The 9,985-nt window shown below is 44.3% G+C and overlaps 1 protein-coding gene across 2 annotated transcripts in view; it reads right to left on the bottom strand.

Annotated features, from left to right (window-relative positions):
* Nucleotides 1-8,653: 8,653 nt before the first annotated feature.
* PDE8A (phosphodiesterase 8A) overlaps nt 8,654-9,985 on the bottom strand; it is a 182,263-nt gene continuing 180,931 nt past the window's right edge. The window contains exons 23-24 of one of the 2 annotated variants that reach the window (XM_081170012.1): nt 9,537-9,599; nt 8,654-8,741 (exon numbers count right to left, since the gene is read on the bottom strand). The gene's annotated coding sequence lies outside the window, so the exon portion shown is untranslated. The remainder of the gene's footprint in view (nt 8,742-9,536; nt 9,600-9,985) is intronic. The other variant, XM_081170011.1, reaches the window with a different exon arrangement.

The raw sequence follows: 9,985 nt of genomic DNA, 5'->3' as shown, positions 1-9,985 counted from the left end.
ATTATTATTATTATTGGGGGGGGACATCACTGCCTAGGTATATTTTTCCTTCTTCTGCATTCCCCCCCTACTTCTACTGCAAAACCTGGGGTTCTCCACCAGATTTCATGGGCTGAACTTCAAGTGAAGAGATGGCTGAACTTTTGCACCATGATCCTGCCAAAACTTGAACTTTGTTCTTGGAAAACACCCCATCCCATGCAAGAAAAGGTGGCAGCTCTCCCGTTTCCATACATGGAAGTGTCCACCGCTTAAGAGAAACACCTTGGTGCTAGCCAATTCCACTAAGCCTCAAGCAATCCTTTGAGTATTCTCAGAAACAACCCTTCGGATGGGAAAAAGCTCTTGCAAGAAGCTGAGCTTAAATGCCTTCTTAGCTCATCTGTGACTTACAATCAACAGCACATGTGGTGCACGCTCTTATAGCACAGCAAACACCTACCAGATTTGACACTTATAACCTGTTGTCTGGGTTGGGGGTCATTTCTTTAGCCTTAAACCTGAACCTTAAAGCTGGGCAGTGTACGGATGTAATAAAAGTCAATAAATAAATAAAATAAAGCTAAATGATATGCAAGTAGTCAGATACATGTTTGAAATGTGTGTTGGTCATTGCAAGGCCAAGCCAAACAAGTTTAAAAAAATGAATACTCAAGAGCATTAGAGAAGCCCTGCTGGATCATGCCCTTCTAGTCCAGCAATCTATTCTCATAGTGGCCAACCTCCTAGTGGCAAGTCACGGGCATCAAATTGGGCACCTGAGTGCAACAGACCTCTTCCTGCTTGCAGTTCCCAGCGGATGGTATTAAAAGGTGCACTGCCTTCAATGACACCCATTCAATTCTCCCTCCAGACAAGCAAGGTCAGAGCTCAAGGTCACAAAGCAGCCAGGCAAAGGGACGCGGGTGGTGCTGGGCTCTAAACCACTGAGCCTCTTGGGCTTGCCGATCAGAAGGTCGGCGGTTCGAATCCCCGCAACGGGGTGAGCTCCCATTGCTCTGTCCCAACCTAGCAATTCAAAAGCACACCAGTGCAAGTAGATAAATAGGTAGCGCCAGTGCTTTTTTTTTCCTAAAAAGAAATGTTTAGCGGTACAGTGGTACCTCAGGTTACAGATGCTTCAGCTTACAGACGCTTCAGCTTACAGACTCTGCTAACCCAGAAATAGTACCTCAGGTTAAGAACTGTGCTTCAGGATGAGAACAGAAATCGCGTGGCGGCAGCAGGAGGCCCCATTAGCTAAAGTGGTGCCTCAGGTTAAGAACAGTTCCAGGTTAGGAACGGACGTCCAGAACGAATTAAGCTCTTAACCTGAGGTACCACTTTACTCTCATTTTCCTACTCATATTGAAATAATGCCCCTCAATGAGACCAAACTTACATTCATAGGATCTTTAGGGGTATGCGTACCCCTGCGTCCCCCCCAGAAAAAAGCACTGTGGCAGGAAGGCAAATGGCGTTTCTGTGCACTCTGGTTTTGATCACAGTGTCGCGTTGCAACAGAAGCAGTTTAGTCTTGCTGGTTACATGACCTGGAAAGCTGTCTGTGGACAAATGCCGGCTCCCTCGGCCTGAAAGCGAGATAAGCACCGCAACCCCATAGTCGCCTTTTACTGGACTTAACTGTCCAGGGGTCCTTTACCTTTACCAGTCAGGCAAACACACTTGGGGTTCATAGGAAGGCCAGTGAGGCGTGTGGCCTGGGAAGTGCTCCAAGGGCCAGGTAGAAAGGCTCTGAGGGCCACATTTGGGCTTCAGGCCCGAGGTTTTTCCACCCGCGAGTTAAGCCATTGCAGTTTTTAAGAAATCAAGAGTAGCTTTTTGGACTTTATTGAAAAGTTCACTCACATGCCCGACAATATTTCTCCAATGAAAATAGGGATGTCCTAAAGTAAAGCAAGGGGACGCGGGTGGCGCTGCGGGTAAAACCTCAGTACCTAGGACTTGCCGATCGCATGGTCGGCGGTTCGAATCCCCGCGGCGGGGTGAGCTCCCGTCTTTTGGTCCCAGCTCCTGCCCACCTAGCAGTTCGAAAGCACTCTTAAGTGCAAGTAGATAAATAGGTACCGCTTTATAGCGGGAAGGTAAACGGCGTTTCCGTGTGCTGTGCTGGTGCTGGCTCGCCAGAGGAGCTTTGTCACGCTGGCACGTGACCCGGGAGTGTCTCCGGACAGCGCTGGCCCCCGGCCTCTTAAGTGAGATGGGCGCACAACCCTAGAGTCGGACACGACTGGCCCGTATGGGCAGGGGTACCTTTACCTTTAAAGTAAAGCAGGATGGACGCAGGTGGCACTGTGGGTTAAACCACAGAGCCTAGGATTGCCAATCAGAAGGTCGGCGGTTCGAATCCCCGCGACGGGGTGAGCTCCTGTTGCTCGGTCCCTGCTCCTGCCCACCTAGCTGTTCAAAATCATGTCAAAGTGCAAGTAGATAAATAGGTACCGCTCTGGCAGGAAGGTAAACAGCGTTTCCGTGCACTGCTCTGGTTCACCAGAAGCAGCTTAGTCACGCTGGCCACATGACCCGGAAGCTGTACGCCGGCTCCCTCGGCCAATAAAGCGAGATGAGCACCGCAACCCCAGAGTTGGCCACGACTGGACCTTATGGTCAGGGGTCCCTTTACCTTTAAAGAAAAGCAGGGCATTCTGGGATCAGTTCAGAAACTGGAATGGCTTCTTTAAATCCAGGACTGTGTCTGGAAAACAAGGACACTTGGAGGGTCTGTGCTCAAGTTTCTCACTTCCTATCTTCAAATTGAAATGTGACATGGCATCTCTGTTTATGATGCCGCACTGATACTAGTCTGTCACGTCGTAAGTGCAGGGAATGCCATTTCAAGGGGCGTTTCCTCCCCTTCTGGGCATATTAATCAGGTACTACTTACAAATGTCATGTAATAACCTGGCTAAGTGAGCATCTGACACAGAACTGATAGCTTTATTATCACGTGAACGCACGCCTCTTGTTAATGTGTGGCTCTGAAAGTTTTATGCTTGTCGTTTTGAAGCGACCCTTTTGTCTCGCTGGCTTTGTGAATCAGTCCTTGGGGTAATCAAAACACAAGCGTTATTCAGTTTTGACATTTGCAAGCTCAGAACGTCAGGAGGCAAATGCCAAGCACTGTATGTCTCTCTTCAGAGACCAACAGCAGGTGGAGAACCAGAGACATTGGACAAGCTTGCCCTCCGCTAACTTGAGAAAATTAAAGCGCAGCTTCGATCCAGAGCTTATCTCCCTGTATAAAAGAGAAGAAGTGTGAAACCACATTTTGCCCAGTGTGCCCAGTGATCTTAAATCAGACTTGGGGATCCCTTTGGGATGGAAGGGCAGAATATAAATTTAATAAATAAGACAATAAAATAAGGTTGCACACACACACACTGTATCTCTAAAGCACTGGGCTCACCACCAAGAATTCTGGGAACTGCAGTTTACAAATCTACAATTCCCATGATTCTTTGGGATCCCTTTTTCTAAATTTGCCCTTCTTTGAAGTTTGCAATGCAGTTCTCCAGCCAAGTTATGTGTACAAAAATGCATATAAAGTTACAAAGATTAGTAAAAATAAGTCTCAAAAATGCATTATGTTAGGGGGGGTTAGTGTGTGCAAAAAATGTGTACATCAGTCAAAACTGCATATAAAAATTCTCTGTGAAGAGGGATTGATAGCTAAACCACTCTGGGAATTGCAGTTTGGTAAAAAGAATTGGGGGGGGGTCCTATTAACAACTATCAGCACCCATAACAAGCTACAGTTCCCAGGGTTTTTGGAGGAAGCTATCAGCATGTAAATGTATAGGGCAAATGGGGCCAGTGCGTTTGTGTTGCAAGTGCTTAATGCACAGTGTTTGACCTTTCTACTGTCTAAGCGGTACTGCAAAGTCTCATGAATACACTCCACACTGTCAATGTTTACTGAGTCGGTATTAAATATGTCACAGATGTTTAATTAGCTTAGGCTTGGACTCAGATGTGGTTCAAAGTATATATTTTTTTATCAAACAGTTTAGTTTGGACTGTATTCCTCTTTGCTCTCCTGCTTTCTCCCACCCACCCAAGATGATGAATCAGCTGGGATTATTTCATATTTGTTTGGAGACGCTCTCCAGTACAGTCCACAACTCGCAGCCTCCAATTCCCTGGGCTTTCCAAGTCCTTTTTGCGACACACTTTCCGCTCATGCAAAAGTTCTTATAAAAGTTCGACTCCGGGGTGTGGAAGGAATGTGCTTTTATTTCACAGGCAGAGAGATAGGAACTCACATGCAAACATTGTGAGCCTTTAGGAACATAAAAAGAGCATTCCTGGATCCGGCCAATGACCCGTCTAGCCTAGGATCCTGTTCACACAATGGCCAACTAGATGCCTACAGGAAGCCTGAAAGTTTAAACATGGGAGCTGACTTATACCAAGTTGGACCAATTACACATCATCTGGGGTCTTTACTTCCTGTGCCTCCTGCACAAGATGTCTGAATGGTGGCAACACAACATGAAAACAGACCTTTTCTGCAATGGCTCTCCATTTGTGGAAGGGTATCCGCAGAGAGAGGAGAGTGCAAAATATGGTCTGAAGCTCAACATAAAAAAACTAAGATCATGGCCACTGGGCCCATCACCTCCTGGCAAATAGAAGGGGAAGAAATGGAGGCAGTGAGAGATTTTACTTTCGTGGGCTCCATGATCACTGCAGATGGTGACAGCAGTCACGAAATTAAAAAACACCTGCTTCTTTGGGAGAAAAACAATGACAAACATAGACAGCATTTTAAAAAGCAGAGACATCACCTTGCCAGCAAAGGTCCGTATAGTTAAAGCTATGGTTTTCCCAGTAGAGATGTATGGAAGTGAGAGCTGGACCATCAAGAAGGCTGATCGCCGAAGAATTGATGCTTTTGAATTATGGTGCTGGAGGAGACTCTTGAGAGTCCCATGGACTACAAGAAGATCAAACCTATCCATTCTTAAGGAAATCAGCCCTGAGTGCTCACTGGAAGGACAGATCCTGAAGCTGAGGCTCCAATACTTTGGCCACCTCATGAGAAGAGAAGACTCCCTGGAAAAGACCCTGATGTTGGGAAAGATTGAGGGCACAAGGAGAAGGGGACGACAGAGGACAAGATGGTTGGACAGTGTTCTCGAAGCTACAAACATGAGTCTGACCAAACTGCGGGAGGCAGTGGAAGACAGGAGTGCCTGTTGTGCTCTGGTCCATGGGGTCACAAAGAGTTGGACACGACTAAACGACTAAACAACAACAACAATCCGCAGAGAGGTTTGGCTGGCACCTTCATTATACAACTTTAGACATCAGGATAGAATGTTCTTCTTCAACTAAGACTTTGGCTGATTGACATCTGATGCCCTTTTAAATGTGTTGTGGGAGGCGAGTTCATTGGTTTGCTATTGTTCTTATTTTGTAGTTTTTATATTGCATTTTTATGTTGTGAACTGCCTTGAGATCTACGGATGGAGGGCAGTATACAAATTTAAATCACTATCATCGATTTAGGCTCAGTGCTGCCTGCACTAACTGACAGCAGCTCTCCAAGATATCAGTCTCTGCGACAACAATGCCAGGGTGAATTCTCCTCATGCGTACAGTGCTTCCCACTTAACACACTTTTACAAGTGTCTGCATTTCTCATCTGAATCAACTCTGCATTCATTATAAGCATAAGTTAAAGGTTGCTCATTAAATTTCCCCAGGCTACCTAAACACTGTTTCCATCCCAGCTGGTTAAGAACTGGCTTCTGAGTTTGCGTTTCCCCTCCTTCCTCCCTGTCTGATCCTAAACTTCCACTGCCTCACAGGACATCTTCAGGTGGCGCTGTGATCTAAACCACTGAGCCTCTTGGGCTTGCTGATCAGAAGGTCAGCGGTTCGAATCCCAGCGAAGGGGTGAGCTCCCAGTGCTCTGTCCCAGCTCCAGCCAACCTAGCAGTTCAAAAGCACGTTAAAGTGCAAGTAGATAAATAGGTACCACTGTGGAGGGAAGGTAAATGGCATTTCCGTGCGCTCTGGCCTCTGTCACTGTGTTCTGTTGCGTCAGAAGCGGTTTAGTCCTGCTAGCCACATGATCCGGAAAGCTGTCTGTGGACAAACGCCAGCTCCCTTGGCCTGAAAGCGAGAGGAGCGTCGCAAGCCCATAGTCGCCTTTGACCGGACTTAACCGTCCAGGGGTCCTTTACCTTTTACCTTACCTTAGGGAGAAGAAAAACCTAAGGAGCAAGACTTAAACAAATCCAGAGCAGAGCCCCTAAGATGGCTGGGTGGTTCCTTGTACGCCTCCTTCCAGCAACTCCTGCAGCCAAGTTGGTCTTGCTCTGTTGTCTTTTGGACATCAGAGAGGCCTAGTCCGGGCAGCAGAGGACCTCCATACCCTCTGCCCAAACTTGTGCCCCAGTGAGATCACTTCGGTGCTGCTAATGTAGCAGTTTGACTTCACCTCTAGAGATGCACCCCAGTGTCTCTCAAGACAGATGGGTGCCAATAACCCCTGCTATAAAAAGCTTCTCGCTTGCCTGTCACCATTAGGCTATCGGTGGTAGAGCACATGCTTGGCAAACAGAAAGTCACAGGTGTTATGTACTGAAGTTCTCACCTTGGGCCAGCAGGGGGATACTGTAGATAGTTTTCACTCAGGTCCACGTATGCAAATAAGGGATTGAAAGTGACGTTCAGTGATTGGATAGTTACAGAAAGTGGTTACTGTTGCGTTGTAGTGGAGCTCTATATAAGCAGGTTGGCTGAACCCTTCAGTTCAGTTCTGTTCTGGCCTGTGAATAAACAAGAGCTGTTTGAAGAATCGCTGGGTCGTCTGATATGTTCACCCACAACTTAACAACAGGTTCAGACCTCAGCATCTCAGGTTAAAAGAATCTCAGGAATAAGAGTATGAAGAGATCCCATGCCTGGTACTCCGCAGAACTCCTGCTAGAGAAGACACCAGTGTAAAAAGAAGGCACCTTTCATCATATGTGGTGGACGTGTAAGGTAATCAAAACATTCTGGGAAATGATATATAATGAATTGAAAAAAAATGTTTTAAATAACTTTTATTAAAAACAAACAAACCCAGAGGCTTTTCTATTAGGAATTGTAGGTGCTGACATTCCAAGGGAGCAGAAAAGACTTTTTATGTATGCAACGACAACTGCATGGATGTTGTTAGCCCAGAGATGGAAAGAAGTTTATGTCCCCACCAGAGAAGAATGGCAAATTAAATTACTGGACTATGCTGAAATGGCAAAACTGACTGGAAAGCTCAGGAACCTGGAAACCAAAACTTAAATAAGGAATGAGAAAAAATTATAATTTACCTTGGAGACCACTGTAAACAATTGAAAATATTAACAGGATTGCAAGAACGCTTGTAATGTAGCGAGAGCTATGGATATAATAGAGTTATAAAAAAACTTGGGTTATTGAAAAAAGATGCCGTAGGAAAAGTTTAACAACAGAAACCATGGAAGAGAAGGTGGGAAGTCCAGAGATTTGGAGGAATCTTCTAATTGTGGATGTGTTGCGGTATTATTATAATTTTAAATTTGTAAAACCCAATAAAAATTATTATTGGGGGCGGGGGGGAGAGAAGACACCAGTGGGTTAGACAAGCCAATCTGTATTCAAGGCTGTTTAAGCCCATTGATTCCAATGGATTTATAATCCTTTTGATGGATTTATAACTCTCTTAACTTTAAGCTAAATAGGGAGTATGTATAACTGTGATGGAGTACTCAAAGTTATAACAAAATGACTGTGCATTGGTGTTGCTGAAAATCACCCTGGTCACATGCGCTGGTCAGCATTCAAAGAGGGTAAAAACAGTAATGACGCAGTGAAAATATGAGGGAATTCAGTATATATCAGACCTACCTTTCCTATATCACAATATCACGAAAGTTGCATGCTTGCAACTAAGCCCCTTAGGGATTTGTACCAAGAAATAAACTTTTGATCCTTTGATATTAAAATATTAGCCGTCTCTCCAATGACATACACACACACCCCGCCACTGTCCAAAAAACCCGGGCTACTTGTTCTTCTCCATGTTTTTCAATCCCATCTCATACTTTTTGATGTCGGGAGGAGGAGGACCAGTAAGCAATCATTTGGCTAATGTAGAAATGACAGGATCCTTTCATTCCGTCGCCCAAATGAGCTCATGTGTCACAAAAAGGCTCTAACAGATTAATTTGCTCAGGGAAATGATGTCACATTGCCTGGAAAACAAATCATTTGCAAGCTTTATATAGCCACCTCACTGTCTCCAGGGGCAGATCAAGAAGACGGGGAGGTCATGCAGTTTCTAGTTTTCTCGGGGCTTCAGTCTCACACTGCACAGTCCAGGAAAGTCTGAGAAAGAGCTCAGGAATGCCCAGTTTGCACACACGGCTTTTTCCAGGTTATAAGGGGCCTGAGGGCCCTTAGCTTTTGGGGATGGGAAAATGTGTCAATTTCAGTTTGTCTCCCTTTTTTATTTTTCCAGTCTTAAGTTCATGTCCACGAGTTTGTGATCTCTTTGTTTTAAAAAATGCCCTCATTAAAATCCATCAGCATTTAAGCACCAATTTCTCCTAGCGTGCACGTTTTTGTATGAAATTTTGCACCTTATTTTTTTTGCAAAGTCATTTTCCTTAACGTAATGCAGTTTTGCCTGTTGATTTCACTCATGCTTTAATGCACACTTTACCCTAGTTGATGCATGTATGTGCCCATTACTTGGCTGGAGAATGGCACTGCCAAAACAACAACAACAAAATTTATTAATTATTATTATTAGTAGTAGTAGTATCTTGCTCATCTGGCTGTGTTGCCCCAGCCACTCTGGGTAGCTCCCAAAAGGTGGCTCAGCTTCCAGAGAGAGAGTTGCTTTTCATAGGAACCTGTGTTGACCAATTTATAAGGTAAGATCAAAACAATTAGATTTTTATATATCCATAAAAAACCCCATGGATTGTATAAGATGCTCTGAATAATCAGGGTTTTTAATTTTTTTAAACAAATCAATTTAAAGGCGTAACATTTGATTAATCTAACCAATAAATTGGTTAAAATCTGTTTTAGCATCTCCCAAGCTAAAATATAGCCATGGGGGAAGGGAAATAATGAGGAATGGAAATATATTCTCCCCCCAAAACCCTTCTGTTTGGGTATCTATAAAACCCAGATCTCCCTTTGCATTTAGGTGCTATTAATATACATTAACTTCTAGAGAGATGGGAAGTTTTTGGCTTTCTCACCACAATGGGCGCCTTGACGTAATCAAACTGCATTTCCTGTATATTTTTCACCCAAGGAATGGAGATTAAGAATAAACAAACATTAGCAAAAAGTCAGGCTGGGTCAGAAGACACTTTGACATTTTGAGAACAAAGAAACAAGCATCTCCATGGTGTATTTTAAACCCCCACCCCCAAGAAAGGATTTAATTTCAGAGGTCTATGGAATGGCATAAAAATAAATAAAAGAAAATGTTTCAGAGGAATAGGCTAAAATGTTTGACACTTTGTAAGATATACGTTTAAACATACTTCTTCTGCTATCTTCCAGAATGCTTCCTCCAAATGTCAAAGGGATGGAAAGTTTACAAACCACTGGGGAATTAAAACATTTTTTTTTTAAAATTGCTATTTTAGTTTTCTTCTCCAGCACAGTGGGTGGGAAAAATACATATTGAAGCACATTCCACCTGGGAACATTTCCCCTGCACCAGAGACACCCAAATTATGGAGAATTGTGCTGAGTGCACTGGGATGTCCCTTTTCTTCTTCTCAAATGAAACTTGGACAGGAAAAGATATGGCAGATTGAAACCGTATCTACTATACAGTTTGGAAAGTCTATCGTCTGTTCACTGTGCATTTTGTATACCTCTGAAGGTATTGATGGCAAAGTTTGTAGCCCTGGTCTGCTGCAAAAGGTATTTGCCACCACCGTGTCCATTTACCTGGCGTCATGAACTGGCAGGATAACAGGGAGGA

Source organism: Podarcis bocagei (genome assembly GCF_964188305.1).
Source record: "Podarcis bocagei genome assembly, chromosome: 14".
Taxonomy (NCBI): Eukaryota; Metazoa; Chordata; class Lepidosauria; order Squamata; family Lacertidae; genus Podarcis; species Podarcis bocagei.
This window is presented reverse-complemented; position numbering and strand designations above follow the sequence as displayed.